At 43.9% G+C, this 24,056-nt stretch overlaps 1 pseudogene; it reads right to left on the bottom strand.

Annotated features, from left to right (window-relative positions):
• Nucleotides 1–4,013: 4,013 nt before the first annotated feature.
• Nucleotides 4,014–24,056, bottom strand: part of LOC134208998 (titin-like) — a 22,922-nt pseudogene continuing 2,879 nt past the window's right edge.

The following is a 24,056-nucleotide window of genomic DNA, read 5'->3' as shown; positions in this document are numbered from 1 at the left end:
TAAATAAAAAGAATAAAATATAGGATGGTTCGAAAAATCACAAGGCAGGTGGTTTGGCTAACTACAAAACGGGTCTGGGAGACTCCATGAAAATGATTTAAGATTTGGGAAATCACAAGGCACGTTTGAAAGACCGATGAAAATGCTTTGTGGTTCGGAAAATCAAAAGGCTCGTCTGGAAGACCGCTGGAAAATGGTACGTGATTTGGAAAACCGCAATGTGATTCCTGTCAGCACTGATTTTAGAAAATAAATTAGTTTGGAATTTATGCACTCGACGGCGTTTGTGTATATGAGACAACCAGTTGAGATAGATATCAGAAATCTGAAAGATGTTTAACACTATCGTGTGCCACAAAGTTGTTCGAAAGGCCAGATATATTATATTGAAGGTTATTTTGTAGTTCACTTACTTTGGTGTGCCGACGATGTTGGTGTGTTGACCAAAAACACCAAAACGCCACCGCGATATTAATCTACGATGTACCACACGCCTCCATGCTTTGTCTGTACCAAAAAGAGAATAATTGACGCATAGTACATTAACTCAAAATTTGAATATTTGAGATTTTCTAAAATTTTGAAGCGGCAGTTAAAATGGTAGGCATGTACATGAATGAAAATTGTTCTACATATTTGGGAATTTTAGAAGCATTTTTTTCCCCAACTCTGTTATTCTCTAATAATAATAATAATACAATATACAAGCAAAAACACTACAAAAGTATTACACAATACTGAACATCTATTCATGCCGAAAAGCCGCTTCGAGTAGGTCAGTCACATCCAATAGTACCCTCTCCCCAACGAACACAATGTGAGCCTTTCGCAAGAAGAGGAAATTTTTGAAATAGAAAACCACATTTCAAGAACCAGTAGAAGATTACGTTAAATAATTCAAACTCGCTCAGTTGTTACGCTTGCACAATTGTAAGCCGAAAATAACAGTAACAGCTGCCAGCTGCGAATGAAAATCATCCGACAGTTCCCATCGGGAAAAAGTGTGTCTCTTAGGAGCCCAAAATAGATCAGTACTTCGTTCCCGGTTACGTATTGCTGTCCATGAAATTTAGGTGACATTTTCTTTAACGACCTGAGTAAATACATTTTACTTTGGACCTGATACCTTCTTGACAGGTAAATGGATGCTAGACAAGCGTCAACAGCAGGGGTGCCCTTCAAAGCAATGTCTTGTCTCACTTACGAACGTATAAAATATCGTCTAATTTTCTCATTTCAGTTTATGGTGAGATAAATTATAAATCACACAAAGTCGAAAACGTTCAAACTTGGTCTATTTGGTTCGGTTTGTACGATGCAGTGGTGCAATGACGCCCTCACCCCGAATGGACGACGATGACGATCAGAAGCATTCGCCATAAAGGTGGATATTATTTCAGGTTCTTCCAATTAACATACCGAAATCTGAACAGAAAATGCATGATGTGCCAATTTTGCGCATCTCGAATGTGCATCGTTGGTGATATTTGCACTTTCTCACGGTGAATTTAAACTATTGTGACAGGAGAAGATGAAAGCGAATCCAATGATCGAGTGTGGGATAGATATAGATGATTCAGTGTCAGTATTTTATGGGATTGACATGACGATGTCTGAGCAAACGAAAATAACTCAATAAAATCTTTTTTTGTGATTTGATAGAAAAATTAGATATGGGCATGATTGGTATTAGAGATAAAGGTTAAACAAAAAAATAATTCTGCATGGAAATATTATATGGATATCCAGTTATGCTTTTTGTATGAAGTAGTCAATATCTCGAGCTATTATTGTTTTCTCATAGCATATCTTGCTATTTAAAAGCTATGTCGATGCAAATTTTTGCTTGTTCTTTCATGTCTTATATCAATAAAGTCCATATTACGATTTGTAACTCGTTGAGGGCTACTGGTCGAACAGTCTTTGTAAAGTTTAAGAAAGTTATTTAAATCTGGGACAATTAACTTTGGTTGTCCTTGTTATTTTTAAGATAAATTTCGTGTATTATGAAGAAAATATTCATAAGAGTAAAATGGACTTGATAGAAGGAGCGAAAAAAAGCTCGATGTAGGTAGTAGTTGCATTAACTCAAAAGAGTAAAAATAAACGTTTTTTACCATGTCTTTTTAAAGAAATCATAGAAGGCCTAACTATGTTCATATTAGGGTACAGTTCGTATTTGATTTATAAAATGACCCATTGATATCATGAGCCAGCTTTACTAAATTAATCTTGTTTGTGAACCGTTTATTGTTTTATCTAGTTCTAAGCCAGCTAGGGTAGCTCAAATTAGTATAGAATTTTTTATGGGCCACCTTTAATTTGGTTCTGCCCTGATGCTCTGGACAAAATTTTGCTAAATAGGTCAACGTTTTGGCGTGCTAAACTCGTTGGTTTTATATGGAAAATGTATGCAGAAACAAAAAACCAGTGATTTGCAGTTGGAAGGCATAATTTACAATGAACTCTGATACTTATTCAGATCTTGAAGAATTTAATACAGAATGTAATGCTAAAACCACGAATAGAACGATTTGGCTGAAATTGTGTCAAGAACATCAGGGCATCAAATAGAACCGAATAAAGAGGCGGGCCATCAAAAAATTTCTAATAGTGTTTTTGAGAAATCTTAATATAGATTTATATAAAAGTTTATATAAAAACTGAATGTCGATCTTGATCGCTTGGGTGAAGTAGGAGCGTGCGGGTGGTACATAAAATCTTATAAGTAACGTCGTTTCGATAGTTCACGCTATCAGCCAAGCCGTTCCTAGGAGATAGGCAAAATAACAGCGATTTCAATCAATATTGTTCTCTGATGGCCCTCTGCACTTTCACCTTTTATACTTACTTTAATTTCATACTTGTCGCTCGCTTGCGATATCTTTCAGTTCTATTCTTCATTGCTTTCGATTGCTCCTTCTACTTTGAGGTTGTGCGTGTGTCTCACCGATAAAAAGCCAATGAATAATTCAAACATAAAATAGGAAGACTTAAGTCACTTCAGAAACAGTTTCTAGGGATCTGTACTAATTTTTGTCGGAAATTCTTCGGAACTATCACGGATTTTTTGCAATCTCCACAGGAAAGTTTATTGAAATTTCCTCAGGAAAATTCTTCGGAATTTGTACAAGTGAGTGTCTTAGAATTCACACGAGGAAATTATTCGGGATTTTTACGGTGAAATCAGTGGAATTTCCACGGAAAATTCTTGCAATTCAGAGAAACGCCGTTATTTCCTCAGGAAATTCTTTGTTCTTCGAAATGCCATAGGAAATTCCTCAGAGAAAATTTTCGTATTTCCACTTTGGATTAGAAAATTATTTAGAGCTTTTAGCTGAATGTCTTCATTTGTCATAAGATGAGTATAATTTCGAATTTCCTCAAAGAAATCTGAATTTCCTCAGTAAAATCTATTAGCATTTTCTCACGAAAATAAGTCGAAATTCCTCAGCTAAATTCACAGAATTTCCATGGGAAATCTTTCAAATGGGAAATTCCTCTGGGAAATTTTCGGAATTAATTTTTTTCAGAATTTCTTCTTGGAATTCTTCTGATTTTTCCTGATACATTTTCGTATTCCTGAAGGAAATTTTAATAAGTCCTTCTGAAAAATCTTGAACTTTCTTTGAGAAATAATTTGTATTTTGCTCTGAGAACGTTTTCGGAATTAGGAAAGGTATCTAGTAATGGCCCCGTGCGTGTAATCAGGACACAGATCCGTTCAATTTTATAAACTGGGAAACAGGAATAGTTATATTAACCATTTCGTAAATGAAATACCGTAATCCAGGGGAACATTGATAATTTTTTAATGTTTTCTAATACTATAAGTGAAATCATGGCTTTTTCATATTTTTAAAACAGTACTGCTACATGTCAGACGTTTAATGTTGTTCTTGATTATTTGATAACTTGTTTAAACATTATTTCATGTCGAGTTTTTTCCAATTTGGGTAACTTTGACCAATCATTTATCTATAACGCAAGCGTCAGTAAACACCTTCACCCTTTCAGGACGGATGCCCAACAGGCTGGGCAAATATGACCCATCCGTCCTGAAAAGGTAAAGATTAAACATACAGTTGGAATCTCTTACGCTGAGGCGATGTCGTAGTGTTTTGAGAACACATTATCACCGCTAGTGGAATTATCTGGATTTTCAACAAATAAAATATAAATTTCAAAACAAAAACTATGGATCAATAAATAAGATTACATATCACATAACCATAGGTACGAGCTTAATATTTTGTTATTACACTTGTTATAAGTGCTTTTGGCAGCTACTGGGTTCAAAATTAATGTTTATTTTATTTTTCAAATTTTGGCAAAAATAAATGCAAATTCATCCAAAGGTTATATCATTCAGCAGCCAATTTAGACAAAATTAGGGGTCCATTACTTTTAAGGGGTCCATTACTTTTCAAATTTGGCAAAAAATAAATGAAATTCATCTAAAGGTTATATCATTCAGGCCAATTTAGACAAAATCAAGAGGTCCATTACTTTCTACTCACTTTCTAACTTTGAGAATGTTCCAGTTTCCTCTGAGATTTTGTTTTGAATTTTCTTTGATAAATTCTTCGGAGTTTTCTCTGGGAAATTTTCGGAAGTTCCTCTGGAAACTCTTTGGAATTTACTCTGGAGTTCTTTCAGTGAAGATTCTGCGAATTTGAAATGAAAATTCTTAGAATTTCAAGAAATGTTTTTCGGAATCGCTATTGGAATTTTTTTCATATTTTCGCGAAAATCTACGCATTTTATTTAGGAAAATTCGAGGAATTTCCTCTGGAATGTTTTTGTAAATTTTTCGTTGATTTTTTTCAGAATTTACTCTTTACTTATTCGTAATTTCTTCTGTATAAGTTTTCGAAATTTCTCTGGGAAGTATTTGTAATTTTCCTGTTTTTTTCAAATTTTCATTAGAATTTATTTGAAAATTCTCCGATCGTTTTATCTGACACACTTTTTTAAATTCTTTATTAAGTGATTTTAAGTGTTCATCCTTGATCTGACAAACTCTAGAAATTCTTTAAATCTATTTCCTTGAATAATTCGAGACTTTTTGAAAGGGAGGCTTTCTCGAGCCTCTGAGAGCTGACTTTTAAAGCTAATTGAAGAGACTTCTGATTCCCTCGAAAGAGGTTTCCGAGCCTCTTAAAAAGGAACATTCCGATCCTCTTAAGCTTTTTGCAAGTAAGCTTTCGACCTCTGTAAAGAAGGCTCCAAGCCTCTTGAAAGAAGGCGTCCGAGCAGTGACGGGAAATGTCAAAAATGTCGTGGGATTGTAATTACTAATTTGCTAATAACTTTTCCAGAAGTTATTATCAATTCATTTTAGATTAACATTTAATGCTTAAAGATCCTAGAACTTTGTCGAACAGATCATTGCAAATACAAAGTCTAAGCCATGAGAGCAAAATTTAAAAATGTCACGGAATGTCATGACATTAATTTGACACTAATTCGGCTCTCACGCCGCCAATATCTGATTCAGAGAAATGACCTAATAGAAAAGTTATAGGTCCTTTGAGGGCTACATGTTTATATAAAAAACATAATTTAAATAATGTGGAAAAGATATTAGCAAATTAGTCCCATGACATCGAAATGACATTTCCGTCCTGCGTCCAGGTCACTTAAAACAGGCTTCGGCCTCTTAAAAGGCTTCGTCCTCTTGAAAAAGACTTCCGATCTTCTGAAAGGAGGCTTCCGTAGCCTGAAGAAGGCTCACGAGCATCTTGAAAGAAGGCTTAAACCTCTTGAAGGTGGCTCCCAAGTCTATAAAAGACATTCAAGCCTCTTGATGTAGGCTTCAAGCCTCTTGATAGGAGGCGTCCGGGCCTTACAAGACTTCCAGGCCTCTTGAAAGGGGCCGAGCAGCCTAAGTGTGATAAAATGGTTGCTGATCACTAAATTTGGTAACATGTGAGTTATAGTAACCTCTATGGAACATGTGTGCTACTAGGGATCTGGGCCTCTTGAAAGGAGCTTCGGGCCTCTTTGAAGGAGGCATCCGGGCCTCTTGAAAGGAGGCATCCGGGCCCCTCGAAAGAAGGCATCCGGGCCTCTGAAGGAGGCATCCGGGCCTTTGAAAGGGGCTTCGGGCCTCTTGAAGGAGGCATCCGTCCTCTTGAAGGAGGCTTCCGGGCTTTTTGAAAGAGGCTTCGGGGTTCTTGAAAGGATAATCTTAAAGTAGGCTCACGAGCCTCTTAAAGGAAAGCTTCAAGCCTTTTGAAAGGAACCTTCGAGCCTTGAAGGAGTCCTCCGAGCCTCTTAAAACAGGCTTCCAGACCTTTTGTAAAAGTCCTCCAGACCGTTCAAGAGTCCTAAAAAATGGGCTTCGAGCAGCTTGAAGAACGCTTCCGAGAAGCGTAGAAAGATGCTTAATCCTCTTGCAACGAAACACAAGCTTTAAGAAAAAACCCTGGATGCCTCTCAATCGAAGGCTTTCGAACCATTGAATTCTAGATTTTGGTTAAGAAACATATTCTTAACATATTCTTTAACATTTTGTTTCGATCAGGTAGATTCAAAGAAGATTGTTCATTCGTTCGATCTTTTGTAACCATTGCCTTTGCTTGTAGAGTCAGGATTCAATTGGCTTTGATTTACTGAGTCTATGCATGTAACGTACAAGACAAAGTTTTAAAATTGAAAAAATACGACTATCGAAATATTATCTATATTGTTTGATTAATTGTACTAGCAAAGTACCCCAGGTACATAGAGTTGAGAACCGCTGCTCCGAAAATTGTTCGAATGTCTTCGTAGAATACCTCTGGGATATTCTGCAGGAATTCCCTTGGAAACTCTTTGAATTTTCCTAGATTTTTGTAAAGTTCTTCTTGATTTTTTTCGTAACTCCTCTATAAAATTCTTCGGAATTCTCTCTACGAAATTTATCGAAGGTATATCGAAATGTTTCGATCTTGGAATATCCTCTGGAAATTCTCCTGAATTTTCTCTGGGATTTTTTTTCGAATTCACTCTGGGAAATTCTTCGGTAATCCGTTTGAATTCTTCGCAATTCCCTTTGAAAAGTCTTTGGATTTTTTCTGGGAAATTGGGATTTTTACAATAATGGAATTTCCTCTGGGACATGGTTTGAATTGCCTCTGAGAAATTATTCGGAATTCCCTCTGAAATTCTTCGCATCTTTCTGTAGGAAATTCTTTGGACTTTCCTCTGGAAATATTTCGAATTTGCGGGAAAATTCTTCGAGATCCTCTAAAGGAAAGTTATCAGAATTCCTTTGAATTTGTCGAATTCCTTTGGGATTTTTTTCGAAATTCCATCTGGGAAATTCTTCGAATTTCTGGAAAATTATTCGAAATTTATTCTGGGACAGTCTTTGAAATTTGCGGGAAATTTCCTCTGCTCGGAATCTTCTCAGAAATTCTTCGTAATCCCTTTGAAAAATTCTGAATACCTCTGAGTTTCACTCCTGAAACTCTTGGAATTCGCTCTGATTTTTTCGAATTTCTATGCGATTTTTAAAATATTATTCTGGAAAATTGTTCAATGTCCTCTCGAATTCTCTTGAATTTTCTCTGGAATCATTTGGAATTTTCTCTGGTTTTGTTTTTTGTTTATAAATTACTTTGGAAAATTCATCGGAATTCCCTCTAGGAAATTCATCGGAATTCGAAATTCTACGGAATATACTCTGCGAAATCTTTCGGATTTTTTTTCTGGGAATTTCTTCGGAGTATGTGTTGAAATTCTTGAATTTCCTCTTCTGGAAAATTCCTTTTCTGAAATTCTTCAAATCCTCAGGAAACTTCTTCAGCTTCTTCTGGGACATTTTGGAATTTTCTCTGGACATTTTCGGAATTTTCTCTAATTATTCGAATTCCTCTGAGAAATTCTTCGAAATATTCTCTGCTAACTTTCTAAAATCCCTTAGATATTTGGAATTTCTTCTGAAATTCTCCGGAATTTCCTCTAGAATTTTGCTCTGTATAACCAGCTGTACTAATTGTACTAAACGAAATGGCTGCAGGGTGGAGTGGCACGGCATCTTTTCCAGTCTGATTGTTTTAGCCATATATACTTTTTAGTTATTTTGATATTGATACATTTCAGACATAATATACTTGTTTTCACTGATACTAATTATTCCTTTTTTTTACAATTTGTTTGTGATTTGTTCTATGAATGCAATAGTTTCAAAGACTTAATAGAAAAGGAAGAAAAGATTCTCTCACTCACCTGAAAATCGGGCGAATCGGGAATCAACAGACCTCGCGCAACCACTGCACCGTCATCTTGGTCGTCGGTTTGCCAACGATCTGCTCTTGAACTGCGCCGGGGCGCCCTCCTCGATCAGGCAGTCCTTCATGGCGGTGCTTCGGCACCGTGTCCTGAATGCCCGGTGTACACCACCTTCAGGCTGGCCGTCGTATGCACTTCGCCGCCCGCATTCGACACTATGCACAGATACTCGCCCTCGTCCTCCGGGAACGCCTCGGTGATAATCAGAAGTAGTCCGGTCCTTGGTCATCTGGAAGTACTTGGACGGTTTGATCTGCTTGTCGCCCTTGTACCACTGGGCGGTGGGACTTGCCCGGACCCGCGTGCGGAACTCAACGATTGGCCCTCGGACGTTTTGTCCTCAGCGTTCCACTAGGTTTGGTGGACGCTCGGTTCCGGCGTGGCTGGCTTTTCGATGATTGGCGTGTGCGGGGTTTCCACATTGCAAGCTGCGTCGCAGCGGCCTCTCCGGCACTGTTGATGGCAACGCATTCATACTTTCCGGCGTCTTCGCTGTACGCTTCGATGATCAGCAACGTGTAGGTGTTGTCCTCTTCCAGAACCTTGTACTTGATGTTCGGCGATATCTTCTGGCCGTTCTTCAACCAGTACACGTCAAGTGGTTTCGTTCCGGAAATCTTGGCATCGAAGCGGAGTTGACCGGCAGTGACGCTAGTGTCGGAAGATGGTGACGAAGCTGGGTGGAGTTACACCTCCTCGGCCCTGCTGTCGACGCTGCTCAACGACTAAGTTTGCGCTACACTTGGCGTACCTCCTCGGTTCTCTGCGATTACGGCGAATACTGCCGAATCTTGAACACCTGACGAATTAATACAGGTTCGTGCCAAAGGTATGGATTTGGAAGTCTGACGAGGTTGTTGATTTGGAAGTTTTCGCGGAACCACTTGACGATCGGCATTGGATCTCCATCGAACTCAACCTCGAAGCGGGCTTGTTCATTTTCAAATACACGGCACGGTTGAATCTTCTTGGTGAACACTGGTGGGAGTTAGGGTTTAACAGCTACAATCCGCTCGTGGGTCGTCCCTTGTGTTCAACCTCTGTAGTTTCCGTGGCCGAATCTTGCGGATTATCTCTTTGTCATCGTATCTTCCTTCTGAGTTTCTTTTGCTGAGATACGTGCACTTCCTTGCCCTGAACGGAAGTTTCTTGTGGTTCCAGGATAAGCTTCTTGCGTGGAACGTAGTCGTCTCGGAGGTGTCGATGGTTTCATCTCTGAAAATGTAAATAAGGAAGGTTTAGTCAAGAAGTGAAAACTATGAAGACAGTTAACTCACAGAGTTTCCTCAGGCAGATGCCATTCCCTAGCGAGTGACTGACCGACCACCTTATCTCCTGGAACAAACTGGTGCTTCTCTTCACGGAGACGTTGCTCCTTTACCATTGCTCGTTTTCAACCTGGGCCAATTTGTTGTAGTATTCTTCATTCTTCTTCTTCTTGACAGTCTTCTGCCATTCGTCTCGCTCTCCTTTTCTCCTTTGGCTTCAGATGTTGAGCCTTGAGACCCTTCTTCTTCTTTTGGATTCCTCCTGCAGCGCTTCCAGGTCGTATCGAGACGATTCTTCTGTAGGAGACCAGGTCGTAATCTACCAGGCTGGAGACAAAGTGTAAAGTAAGAACATTTTGTGGCCTGATGTTAGGCTAGTTAGTGCGAGACAAACTCCGACCATTGTGAAGGAATAGAACAATCAAGATTCGTTAGAGTAAAATTTGGTTACGCAGCTAACGGAGAGTTTAAATACCGAGAATACCTGGGCGAACCTGAAAAAACGCATGCGTTGCGAAGGTATTAATGCTTAAAAATTATTTACAATCATGAGCTCAAACAACATTTATTTAGAGAAATAGCTTGTGAAGCTCCGATCCAATTCAGAATACTCACCATGCGTGGATGTAAACCAAAAACATAAAAAGTCGCTATAGAGTTAAGAATGATTTTGAAAGCTCTATACAACTATTGAAATGGTAGCAACCGATATCTAATAGACATGACGCAGAGGAGTACTAGCAGACCGGAACTTCGTTACCAGCCATTAGAATACAACTGAGCTAGAATCCATATGCCCATTAGTCTGCAGTGCAATGTTGTAGTCCTTGCAAGGTGCCTTTCCTGGGTGTCTTCCTCAATACAGTTGAAGCAGCTCCAGATACTCGCAGCGGAGAATTAAAGCAGCTTGTTGATAGGGTGGATGAGGATCTCGGGATAAGGTATTTGGTGTTTTTGTGGATGTTCATTTTTACATAGTGTATTTCCCAATCGAGTCGGGATGATTTTGATTGTTGTTACTGGGTGAATATGGTTCATCCTTGATAAAATTTTTTAGTATTCTCCCAAAAGTGAAGCGTGTCGTGTTAGTGTGTATTAAATCAAACTCTTCTAGAGATAAAACTCCGGAAGTAAAGCTTTTGTTTGCGATTTGTCTGATATCGTTGGTTCTTTTATTTATTGCGGTAGTGTGGTGAGATGTAGAGAAGTTTTCTGGTAACCTAGATGTAAGTGTGTTTCGTATCATGAGGTACCTTACGTCTTGGGGAGTTCTTCAACACTCCGCGGTAATCGTCTGACGTGGAGTAATCTTCGGTTCACATCTTGCAGCACCCTCGCCGACGGAGCTGCGAGCGATGACTTCAATTTTGCCTGTATCATACTGGCGGTCTTCGGATTCGAAGTGGTACATACCGTCGTACGTGAGTTTAGCGTTGACCCTAGAATAACCCATTTGTTAATTAATTTTGTACACGTTTTTAAGATTTACGAAGAGCTCACATTGACAACAGTGTGTCCATTGATGAGCCACATCACTCTCGGCTTCGGATGACCGGTCACTCGCAGCAGAAGCGTGCTTTCACCTTCCTCGACTTCAATAGAATCCGGACGGCTCACAGCTGGTTCCTTCTTCGGTTTCTGGATTCATCACTTCTGGAATACTGTGGATAACAATGAGTTAGATAGTTCATAGATCCGAGCCTCGTTTTCAACTTTAGGTTCCACAAGCCTCCATCTCGCGAATCTTCTGAATACTCTTCATGCCCTTTGGCACTGGGAGTCTAGATGATACCTGGTTTGCACATCGTCTTGATGATGGCCCTGGTTTCATCCATTCCGTACAAATTCGTGGCACGCAAAGATACTCACCACTGTCCTCGGATGAATCCGAAGTTCATTGCAACATATCCAAAGTCGTAAATCGGTGTGAAGCGATTCTCTGTAATATTTTACAATGTTAACAAAACTCTGTTACCCAATTTTCTCCGTCACAACTTACTGTACGGCAATGGTTTGCCATATAGAACCACTCCACCTTCATGTTCGGGTCCCGACCAGGCGAGTTGACATTCGAACTTAGTGGCCTCATTTCTGTTAAGCTTGTTTGGTCCTTGATTTGTGTCACGAAGCGCGGTGGCTGCTTCCTATCCGGATCGAACAGATCATCTTCGTGAGGAAGATCTCTTCTGTACTTCTTGATCGTGGCTTCCATCTGCATCAATGTTTCCGACTCTTCATCCTTCGGAATCTGGTTCTGCAGTACGATAGAAGGAAGCTTCTTGCAACTGCTTGGGCTGGTAACATCTTCACCGTGATCGTTGTATGCGACAGACATAATCTCCGCATCCTCTATGTAGACCGACAGAATATCAAGAGAAACCCATATCGTAGATAGTTCTGTATCTATGTCCACTTAGCGGCTTTCCTTGCGGAACCATTCCCACGCAGTTTAGGATCTTCCTTAGGCTCAACACGGCATTCAAGGAACCGTTTCACCTTCATCGATCGTGGTGGACTGGATCTGCGATACGAATTTCGGTGGTCCGAAAGTCCGCTCTTCCTGAGTAGCCAGAGTTACTTTCCACGTTCCAGTTCTTTCAGTTTAGAAGCGGTCATGCCCTCTGGTAGCTGCAGATCCAGGATTATTCCACCACGCGACACCACGGTGACCTTTGCAGTGTTGATGCTGTTCCATTTTTCGTAGCGCGACACTCGTATACTCAGAGTCTCTCACGTAAGCATAATCCATATCAAGAACAAACCGAAGTCGTTCAGCATATGCACACGTGACCCTGTAGCGAACGGTCTTCCATTGTGAACCAGTCGATTCTCATCGACGAATCTCCAACGGTTCAACGCGACAATCGAAGTGAACAGGTCCACCTTCCGCCACATCAGTATTGTCGCATCTCAACAATAAACTTGGGTGGACGTCCTCATCCTCTTCGGCCATCATTTCTTCGCGTTTGTGCAGTTGCTCTTCCAGTTTCTGAATGCTTTCCGTTCCAGTGCGGAAGTTTGATGCGCTGGTTCCATGATACCTGTCGTCCCGCACGGTCAATTTGCACGACACAGTGGCTTCACCGTGACTATTGAAGCCTTACAGGTGTATCCCGAATCGCGTTGTAGCATCCGCAATTTCCAGAATGGAAACCAAAATCATTGATCGTCTTGATACGGGATCCAGCCCACAAGGCCTTACCATTGTTACCATTCGACACGCATGCTCGGTCATTAACTGGAGTCAATCTGCATTCGAAGTGAAGATGAATTTTCGGTTGGGTTTGATCCGGCGTAGTGATGAACTCCGGTGGCTTGCCAGAATCGTCATCCGGAGAAAGGCCTCCATGTGGAATTCCAAGTCCTTCCAGCTCTGCAATACGTTCAATAGTTCCTTCCATTCCTTCGGCAACTGAGATTCCAGGATAATGCTACGCTTGCCTTGGACCTTCATCGTGATGTAGTGACAGCCTCACTTATTCATTGGCAGCGGCACGAGTATTCTCCAGAATCTTCTGGATAAACGGCGAAATTTCCAAATGCGAATCCGAAGTCGCAGAAGGTACGGAAACGTGATCCGGTCTTGAGCGCACACCATTCCAAAACCATTCAACCTTGAGTTTCGGATCATCAGTTGGGGTAAGTTTGCCCTCAAAGTAGAGCCTTTCACCTTCGCGTAAGCTATCGATGTTCGACAGTGGTACATGAACACGGGAGCTCGTCCTCCTTCAACACGCTCACGCTCATCGCGGGTACAGACCAACGAATCTTCCAGGTTTGAATCTTCTCAATCCACCTTCCATTCCACGTGGCAGCTGTGAGTCCAGAATCAGATTTGCCTTCGAGACACACTTCATGTGCCTTGGTGCTGTCCGAGCCATATTTATTCGTTGCACGGCACTCAAACTCTCAGAGTTCTCCTCGTAGCAATACAAAATATCCAAAAAATGCCAAAATCGTGGAAAGTGCGATAACGATGACCATGGGGCAGTTTCTGTCCATTCAGTACCATTCGACCACCAGATCTGGATCTGTAACTGGAGTAAGTCTAGCTTCAAAGTGAGCACTTTGTCCTTCAACCAGCTTGGTGATGTCGGAGATTTTGGTAACGAATCTGGTGCTTCTCCGACTGGTGATCCGGCAGCAGTTGGTTTGATACCCGCATGGCTTTCGGGTTCGGATTCTAGCCAATGAATCGGTTGCAGCGATTCCAAGTGACTCCCCTTTCAGCACGAGTGTGGCACGAGTCGTATCTTCGCCATATTTGTTCGAAGCCTTGCAAATGTATTCGCCAGAATCGTGGCTCTGGACGTAGCAGTATCCAGCAGAACGTATCCAAATCAGGACAGGCTTGATACGGTTGGAGTGGCGCAATGGTTTACCATTGTGGAACCATTCGACCTTCAGATCCGGATCGTTAACCGGAACCAATGTGCATTCGAAGTGTGCCGATTGGCCATCCTTGAGGCCTTCAAGTTCTGAATCTGCGTGGTGAAGCGCGGTTTCTGTCCAGCCGATTTGTCACCGCATTCAAGTTCGACGCTATTTCAGCCGTTCCCCCTTGTTGGTCGGCACTGTAAGTTCGAATCTTCAATCTTAGTTCAAGAATTTCCAGCACAACCATTCCAAAGGCATCACAGTTCGACACGATGGCTAGCCTCAAGGTCTTACCATTGTAGAACCATTAATGACCATCTTTGTCACCAGTTGGGATCAGCGTAGCATCGAAGTGGCATTTCTCCTTCAACATTAACGACGCAACAAACTCGGATGTGAATCGTGGTGCATTCCTCCATCCTTCGTCCGGCTTCTTGTCTGCAGAATCTTCGAATCTTGAATCTTCTCAAACCTTCGGATGTTGGGTACGTTCGTAAAGCTCTCTGGTTTACGTACACGGAGAAGGTGAAGGCCTCTCAGAGTAGTATATACCTTGCATGTGTAGATGCCCTGATCACGTTCAGACATCGGTCAAATCCAACGTAACGAATCCGAAATCGTTGGTCATCTTGAAGCGTGATCCATGTTGGAGAATTTTTCCATTGAAGTACCACTCGATCTTGAGGTTTGGATCGTTCTTTGGTTCAACTTGTCCCTCCATGTGCAGTGATTCGGCTTCGTTAAGGCGGAATTCGGATTGTAGCTCAACAGTCCATTTGGGTGCAGGAAATCACCTTCTGGTCCTGAATCTTGACGCTTATAGCGGTTAGCCAGAGCTGCTTCCGTGTCTTGAACTGCTTCCAGTCCCTTTACCCATTGGATGTTGAGTATCCAAATACATGGTGTGAGTGCTCGTGCATCTCAACGATCCAGATGTAGATGCAGATCCCTTGCTATTCGTTGCTTACAAGTGTAGATGCCAGAATCTTCTGCGTATGCTCCGGTGATGTCCAGTGAAAAATCCAAAGTCGTACGTGGTCTTGAAACGGGAACCGGTAGGCAATGGTTTGCCATTAACAAACCATTCAATTTGCATGGTTGGGTCCTTGGACGGTTCTACGTTACATTCGAAGTGGACATTTTGCCTTCCTTGCATTCAACGTTGTTCAAATGAGTAATGAATACCGGTGACTCGTACTGTGGTTCAGGTGTTCCTTCAAAGCAGCACTGCTTCCAGATCACTAATTTTCTGAACGGAAGCTGGGTGCATTGTGTCTCCCAACAACCAATGCTCCTTCAATTTTCAGAGTAGCAGTCGAGACACTCCGCCATGATGGTTGGTAGCTTTGCAAGTGTAAATGGCAGAATCATCAGCACGCAGTCCATTGATCGACAGGGTAACCAGGCCAAAATCGAAGGTGCTGCGGATTCGTGCTCCGTATAATAGCCATTCGTTCTTGAACCACTCAATTCTGAGGTTGGGATCGGCACGAGGCTCAACTTGAGCTTCGAGGTAGACGTGCTGACCTTCTTGAAGTTTGTCGTGGCTTTCCAAGTGCGTAGTAAATACTGGGCTTGCGGAGTTGTGTCCACAAACATATCCGGAACACGGTTCATTCGCTTCCTTCAGTTGAATCTTCTCCCAGGCCTCTGGCAACAGTGGTTCTCCAGCGATCGATGATTTTGACTTGACCTTCATTGTGGTCGACGTACGCTTCACCAGCCTTATTGATAGCCTGCACATGTAAACACCAGAATCTTCAGCAACAACGGAATTGATATCCAGGGTGACAAATCCGAAATCATTGGTAGTGGAATCGTGATCCAAGCTTCAACTCCATTTACGTACCATTCGTACTTCATGCTAGCGTCTCCAACCGGAACTACACGAGCCTCAAAATGAGCGTGCTGACCTTCCACAGTTCGGATGGGCCAGTCACACTGCGTGAAGATTGGTTTTCGAATCCACTTCCTGTTCCTCGGGACGTGGAGCATGTGGTTGTTCCAGTTGAATGATTTTCCTCATACCTTCCGGGTGCTGGGAGTCCATCTGGATGCTAGCCTTCGTACGAATTCTCATCAGGCGGTTGTAACAGCTTCACCAAGAGGATTGATGGCCCGACACATGTACACCCTTCATCTTCTTCGCGGGTGAGTAAGATCCATCGATACGAATCAAAGTCATGCTGGCGCGATACGGAGCTATCCCCAACGGTTTTCTTTCTGAACCATTCGACTCTAGATTTGGATCACCAACCGGAATCAGGCGGCACTAAGTGAGCGGTTTGTCCTTCAGGATGAAGTCAATGTTTTCAGAGGCTGCGTGAACACTGGACGCTGCTTAGTGACCGCATCCTGAATCTCAGGACGCTTAAGATGGAGCGCTCCTTCAGGTTGTTTGATCTTGTCCAAGCCTTCTGGGTGCTGCGTATCTGAAATGATCGATCCCTTCGCAGTGACTCGCATGTTGATTGTCGACTTGCTTGCCCTTGGCGTTGATGCTCTGACAGAGTACTCTCCACGTCTTCAGCAACAACGTGTTGAATGTCAAGCGCAACATAACCGAAATCGAAGGTAATGTGGAATCTCGCTGCGGACTGCAGTGGCTTTCCGTTTGGTAGAATTCGATGCGTGAGTTTGGATCATGGATCGGTTCAACCTGAGCTTCAAAGTGAGCCGTTTGACCTTCGTTGATTTCTGTTGTTCCTCTGAGCTCGGTAACGAAACGAGGAGGTGACGTGGTTCTTCGAGTTCCAGACGCGATGGACGCGCTTGGAGCTTCCAGCTAATCTTTTCCAAACCGTCCGGATGCTGTGAGTCGAAAATGATGCTACGTTTGTTTACCACACAGATATTGCAATACTAACGCTTCACCAACAAGATTGGTAGCTTTGCACTGTAGGTTCCTGTCTTCTCCATAAACCAATCCAACGCGACATATCCGAAGTCGGGGTTGTGCGGAAACGATGTCCTGCCGATGGCCTTGCCGTTGATGAACCACTCAATCTTAAGGTTCGGATCGTTGATCGGTTCAACGCGACACTCAGATGGGCGTAATCGCTTCCTTCAGATCTCCAAGTTGGTCAACGGTGTCAAGAAGACAGGTTTCTGCTTAGCAGGTTCCACTTCGTTCTTTGGTTTCTGGTAGCTCTCAGTTCTAATCTTCTGCAGACGTTATTCTCAAAGTCTCCATATAATCCAGCATTTGCTAAAAACATTGAAAAGATAAAATTTGAGGATTTTCATGAATATGATAGAAATCTCACCTGTGACTTAACAGCGCAGGTCGTGACGCCTCCCCAACCGCATTCTTCGCCTTACAATGAAGTACCTGTTTCCTCAGCGTGTGCGTACAGAATATCGAGAGCGACGAAACCAAAGTCGTACGTAGTCTTGAAGCGATGACCCTGTTGAATCGGCGACCATTACAGTACCATTCAACCTTCATTGTCGGTCGTTAACTGGCGTAAGCGTAGCTTCCAGATCTGGTCAACCCTTCGGATACGCTGGCATTCTTCAATGGACGTCCGAATTGTGGCTTTTCCGCGACAAAGTGTTCCTCGTCGGACTTGCGACCATAACGTGCGTCGCACTCCAAGTAGGATCTTCTCCAAGGCACCTTCGTGTGTATCCGAACGATTCCAGATTTGGATGTCACGTTCAGACTGATGAATGTCTCCGATCCAAGGTGGTTTTGCTCTGCAAGTATATTCACCAGAATCTTCGGCGTAAACGGTGAGGACATCCAGAGCAGCAACCGAAGTCATAAGTTGTTCTGAAGCGATGGCCTGTTGTTTGGTTGTCCATTGTGGAACCATTCGACCTTCAAGTTCGGATCGGTATGGTTCGATTCGGCATTCGTAGTGAGCACTCTGTTGCTCAACCAATTGATTGGACCATGAAGTTTTTTGTGAAGCGCTCGGTAACGATATATTCTTCTTCTTCCCTGCGAGAGTAGCGAACGCATCTTCGAGCTGATGATCTTCTCAATGCATTCTCGTTTTGTGTTTCCATCGAGAGCAGCCTTGGATTGAACCATCAACTGGCTGAAGTTACGGCTTGTCTACGTTGGTTGACGGCATGTATATGTTCCGGAATCTTCAGGGTTGACATTTTCATGTTCAGCTACCAACCGAAATCGTGCATTGTTGTGATACGGTTGGATGCCTCAATGGAACTCCATTTCAACCACTCAACTCGCATTTTGGATCACCAACGGAACCAAACGAGCTTCAAAGTGCACAGCTTGGTTTTCAGCAACTAACGTCCTTAACCGGAAGAGTGAATACGGGCTGTAACAATTTCATCGACTTCAGTCTCGCGTTGATAGCGGGACATATCCTCCAAGTAACGCAAGCTGGACAAAGCATGCTCGTGCTGAGATTCCGAATAGATGCTCTTGCGAGTGTGAACAATGCAGGTAGCTGAAGTAACAGCCTCACCCAGAGCGTTCACCGCGCGACAAGTGTATGTTCCTGAGTCTTCTGCCAAGCATCCCATGATGTCCAAGGCAACGAACCCAAAGTTGTTCGTTTCGGTGAAGCGAGATCCAGATTTAACCGGGGCGTCATTGTGATACCATTCAACGCGGAGTGTGGCATCCGACTGGAATCAGACGGCACTCGAAGTGAGCCCGTTGCCTTCCTTGATTTCAATGTGCTTCAACGAGGTGTAAGGTAGGCGCCTGCGAAGGCATGTCATCACTGTGATCTGCCCGATGGTGCTTAATTTTTCTTCCAGGTATTGAATTTGTTCGAGACCTTGTTCATTCTGAGTTGGTCAGAATCTGTTGCGATCCACGGCAGGCCAGCTGAACAGCGACCTCATCAACGCCAACCAAATTAACAGCGCGCACATGTAGGTTCCACTATCCTCAGCGATCAAATCTATGATATCAAGGCAACATAACCGAAGTCATGGATTGGACGGAACCGGTGACCAATGGTGATCGGATGACCATTCTTGTACCATTCGACCTTCAAGTTCGGGTCGGTAACTGGTTCTAGCTTGCATTCAAAGTGAGCATGACCTCCTTCCTAGGCACGATCGATATTCTTCGGACGGGTAACAAATCTTGGCTTGATGTTGACTATTTCGTCAACGAACTCGTCTTACGTAACGAGATTCCTCAAGGTACTGCATCTTCTCGAGTCCCGCTGGTCTGAGTCTCCATAATCAAGTCCTTCTTGGCGACAATACGAACCGAGCAAGACGTTGCTTCACCCAAAGAGTTCCGAGCCTGCAGTATAAACTCCAGAATCAACTGGGTAGACGCCGAGCAGGTCCAAAGCTACTAATCAGATTCTGCAGGGACAGGCGATGACCAATCTTGACGGGTTGTCCATTGACAAACCAATCGACTCGCATTGACGGATCTCCGACTGGCTGCAGACGGCACTCCAGTGAATGTTGGTGCCTTCGTATGTCTCGATATTGTGCAGCGGCGGACGAATTGCGCGGTGACATGACGGTAATATCTTAAGACATCTGACGCATCCGGACGATTCGTCCAGATACTGCAGTTGCTCTTGAGTTAGCTCACTTTGCGAATCGGTAATGATATCCGATCGTGTGATGCTCGAACACAGGCCGAAGTGTGTGAAGATCCGAGCTGGTTGGTCGCACGAACGGTGACTCTCCTGAATCGATTGCAGTGCAATGCAGAATATCCAAGGCAACGAATCCAAAGTCGTAATAGGTCTTGAAACGGATCCAACAGTGATTTCACGACCGTTTTGGAACCATTCGACACGCATCGTAGGATCGCCCAGCGGTTCCAACTTGCACTCCAGATGGATGTTGCGTCCTTCTCCGACTGGTTGCGGATCCGACAGGGGCTGAGTGAAGATTGGCTTTGATTTGCACAGTTCTTCAATGTGATACGAAGGTTCGACAAACTGAGTTTCCTGTTTCATCTGAGTGATTCGACAACGTGATGCATCTGGTGGTATCAATGGCTGAACGAGCTGAAAAATAGAAATACATACAGAGATTTTATGTGTTCCTTAGGGTTTGAGACGAAAGCGTATATGACGTGCCTTTAATGAGCTGTCAGGAAAGTTCGTTGATGGAGAACAAGGAAGATAATCTAACACTAAAATCAAATAAGGAAATCTATCTATTACACAAAAGTGACTGAGGTTCAAAGTGTAGGAGTTTAGTTTACTGAACGGAACAATGAGACGAAAAATAAAGAAGCGTCATTCATGGATCGGCTTGCAGAGGAATGGTCAAACTTACTTTCGAGATCATTTGCGTATCCAGTTGGGCCTGTCCAGCTGCATTAGTAGCAACCAGAGTATAGGTTCCGGAATCTTCACCGCGAACATCCAAAATATCCATAGCCACATAGCCAAAGTCGTGATATGTCTGAATGCGATTGGCCGTCATCACTGGACGTCCGTTGTGGTACCACTCGACGCGCATCGTCAGATCGGACTGTGGTTCAAGGCGAGCTTCAAAGTGAGCACGCTGTCCTTCACGATTGTTGGTAGCCTTCACGGACCCTGGAAACGAGGGCGGTTTGGATGACTTGTTGCTCTTCTTTGGTCTACGAGAATATTTCGACAGATCCTCTAGGTATTGAATTTTTCCATACCCATGTGGCTGGTCTGAGGTCGGATGATGTCCTGACGGACACCACAGTCAGTTTTCCGGTGATGGCTTCTCCCAAAGAATTATACGCACGGCAAGTGTAGTGACCAACGTCGGAACTGTGACCTGCTTGATTGTCACGCAACATATCCGAAGTTGCAGAAAGTTGTAATACGCGAGCTAGCTTCAATCGCTGCATCCTTCAACCATTCTACGCGAAGTGTTGGATCGCTAACTGGTTCCAGGCGGCCTTCAAAGTAGCAAAGCCTCCTTCGTGGATGTTCAGCTGATCAGAAATGGTGTCTTGAATTCCGGACGTTGGGTGCTTTCTGGAGTTTCCTCGTAGACTTCATATTCTGATACTTTTGGTACTGTTCCAGCTGTTCAACCTCTGGATGTAGTTCTGCTCAGCAATACCCAACTCTCCAGTAACGCAGCCTTGCTGATTATCGTAATCTGAGAAGTACTGATAGCTTCGCCGATGCGATTGACGGCACCCAGTGTAGGTACCGTATCTTCAGATCGTAGGTGCATAATATTCAGGAGACGTATCCGAAATTGAAGATGGCGGTGATCCTTGAGCCCGTTATCGGACGCCATCCTTCCATTCCACTCTCATTGTTGGATCGCTCACTGGAGTAATCAGCCTCAAAATGAGCGTTTCTTCCTTCTTCCAGCTAAGTCTTGCAGTGGGCGTGTGAAAGCCGGTCTCTGGTTGACCACTTCCTCAATACTCTCAGTGCGAACGCCTGGAGTAATCCTCCAGGTTCTGAATCTGGTGCGACTGCCGAGTGTTGCGACTCGATCAGGCTTTGGCTGTCGCTCAGCATGGCGTGCGATTCGGCTACGCCGGTTGAACTGGACACGCGACATGTGTATTCGCCGCTATCCTCCATAACGATGGTCAGCAGGTCCAGGGCAACGCAAACTGGAACGTCGTGTTGGCACGGGAACCTACAAGCAGATAAAATAAGGGTTCATGGCTCTCGTATTTATTAAAATGTTCTCGCCAGTACTTACTTGCGAATCAGAGCCATTCAGGAACCACTGAACACGCATTGTTGGATCGAGACGGTTCGATGCGACCTTCGAAGTGTACCTTTCCACCTTCGACCTGAGCGACGTCGTTCAACGGAATAGTGAACTTTGGCGGTGGGTAGATGCGGTCTTCTTCCTTCGGTGCCACATGCGGAGCACTCTTTCGATGACGTAGGAAAATAACTTCTGGTTCCGTGCGGGTCTGAGATAGATAAGCTTTTCTGATTAGTGTTCACGATTTCCTGTTAGGCTTTGAACTCACTCTGGTTGGATGCTTTAGTTGGCCGTGGTAGTTGAGACGCGCTGTTCCGGGGCTGGTCCTTCGGAGTTTCAACGAAGAGACGAGCCGGGTAGCAGTGGTACCGGCAACGTTTTGCGCGGTCACTGATACCGCAGCATCCGACGTCTTAGCTCGAGGGATGTCAACGGTGGTGGACCATTGTCGTCCCACAGGATCTGCACGTCCGGTCCCTGCTGCAGAGGAATGCCATCCTTCTGCCGGGTGATGCGTGGGATCGGGTACCGATGGCACGTGCGATAGACGGACTGGTTCACCTTCCTTCACGTTGACAGTGGTAAAGCGTTCAACGAACTTTGGTGCAACGACCTGTTCGCGTTCACGACTAGTTTGGCTTGGAAGCAATCTCTCCGGTCTTGTTACGGGCGATGCAAGTGACGATTCCATGATCGTAACGGTTGGTGCTGGTGATCATCAGTGAATGATTACCGGCCTCGTTGACGAGGATCTTGTAGGTGGCATCGTCTGTAACGAGCTTCCGTTGATGTCCAGGCGACTTCTGGATATGGCGTCCGGTGACGCGGCAATCGAAACGCGCCATCTTTCCTTGGTTGTTTCTTGATCTTGGATCAGTGTAACGAATTGTGGCGATAGAGCTTTGGTAGCTTCTGCTGATTCGATGGTTTCATGGCTGTTGGAACAACGACTTGCTCCTGTGCTGGTTCGATAGCCAAAATAGCAGACGGACCTGGCAACCCTGTGGATTTTCGGCCGCAGAGTGAGTGACCGGAGTCCTTAGAGTTGGCTTTGATACGTAGTGTGCTTGCTGGTTCGAGTACGTGATTTCATGCTTGTCGGTAGACGGATGATGCGCTGACCATCTTTGAACCAGCTCAGTCTTGGTCTTGGATTGGCGCTCACTTTGGTGCTGAAGACGGCGTCGGATCCTTCGACTAGTTTGGAGTTTCTCGTTTCTGACTAATTTGCGGAGGTGCTGGTGGACCAAGAGCCCTATCTACGGTAGTGATTATTTGGGCATCCGTTTCGCTACCGTAGCGACGAGTGATTGATTCGCGGAAGGATACTTCTCGCAACAGTCGGTATTCGAAGGTATCAACCTTGAACTCCTCTTCTATGTGCGAGTAGCCATTGTGTGTGCTGTTGACTGGTAACCTGCTTTTGCTGCAAAACCTGCTGCTGCAATTGCTGTTCCCGTTTAATTTTTGGAACTGTGGAGCAGGCATACCTTCTGGCTGGATGAACACAGCAGATGCTTCGCCAACGGCGTTCCTAGCTTTGCAGGTGTATTCGCCCTCATCGCCGGGCCCGATTTGATTGATCAGCAACGACACCACGCCGGTAGAGGGGTTGTAGCTAAGCTGCTTCGAGGAATCGAAAAGTGGTGCGCCTTTTCGAGTCCAGGAAACCTCTGGCTGGATTCAGCAGTTTCCCTCAGACAATGCTTCCACCCTGCAAAGCGGGAGTGAAGATCTGCTCAACACAGGGGTGATGCATCGGCCGGATACCGGGCGACTGTACCAGATAGCTCGGTGTTTGCTGCTGGTACAGCTGAGCTGATGCGTTTGTGGTGCCGAGGTGATGGCCGGTTCGACGTCTGCTGAATGAGCCACCTTGTTGTTGCACTGCAGAGGAGAGAAGATAAGAAGAGAACACCGGTTAATACCACTGACTGTCCTATTTTTAAATCTTCGCAGCTGAGCCCGAGCGAGCAGAGTGCTGGTTTCGTAAGCTTTTCCCGACTACAAGTGCGTACATATTTTTCGATGAAATACGGTTAATTTATCTACGGTATGTGGACACATATCAGCCTAATGTACGAGAATCATATATTTAGAGTATGACAAGTTGTAACAAAGACATTTTTGAAGCAATGTGCCAACTTAAACGTGATTCCGAAAACGTCAAGCCCGATGACGCAAAGTTCCCCAAGTTCAATGGTACCTGTTCTAAGTCGGTCTAGTTGTAATCGCTTTTACCTGTCTACGACGAATGCTTTATTTTGTTTACTTTTAGGTGCTAATTTTAGAACAATTCAAATTGAAATTATGGGTCAAGGTCATCTAGTTTCCGTCATTATGCAAGATTTCGTGTAGAGCTCTAATTTTATTATATCAAAAAATCGTTTAATCGTATACATTAGAATGTTGTTTAATTTCTAGCTCTACGCATGGGATTTTCCCTCGGTTTTGCTCTAGGCACTACAATGACGGTTTTAAACGGAACCGCGCACGTCGGCAGGT

This window comes from Armigeres subalbatus, chromosome 2 (genome assembly GCF_024139115.2).
Source record: "Armigeres subalbatus isolate Guangzhou_Male chromosome 2, GZ_Asu_2, whole genome shotgun sequence".
NCBI classification, from domain to species: Eukaryota; Metazoa; Arthropoda; class Insecta; order Diptera; family Culicidae; genus Armigeres; species Armigeres subalbatus.
The sequence above is the reverse complement of the archived record's forward strand: the minus strand, read 5'-3'. Positions and strand labels throughout refer to the sequence as shown.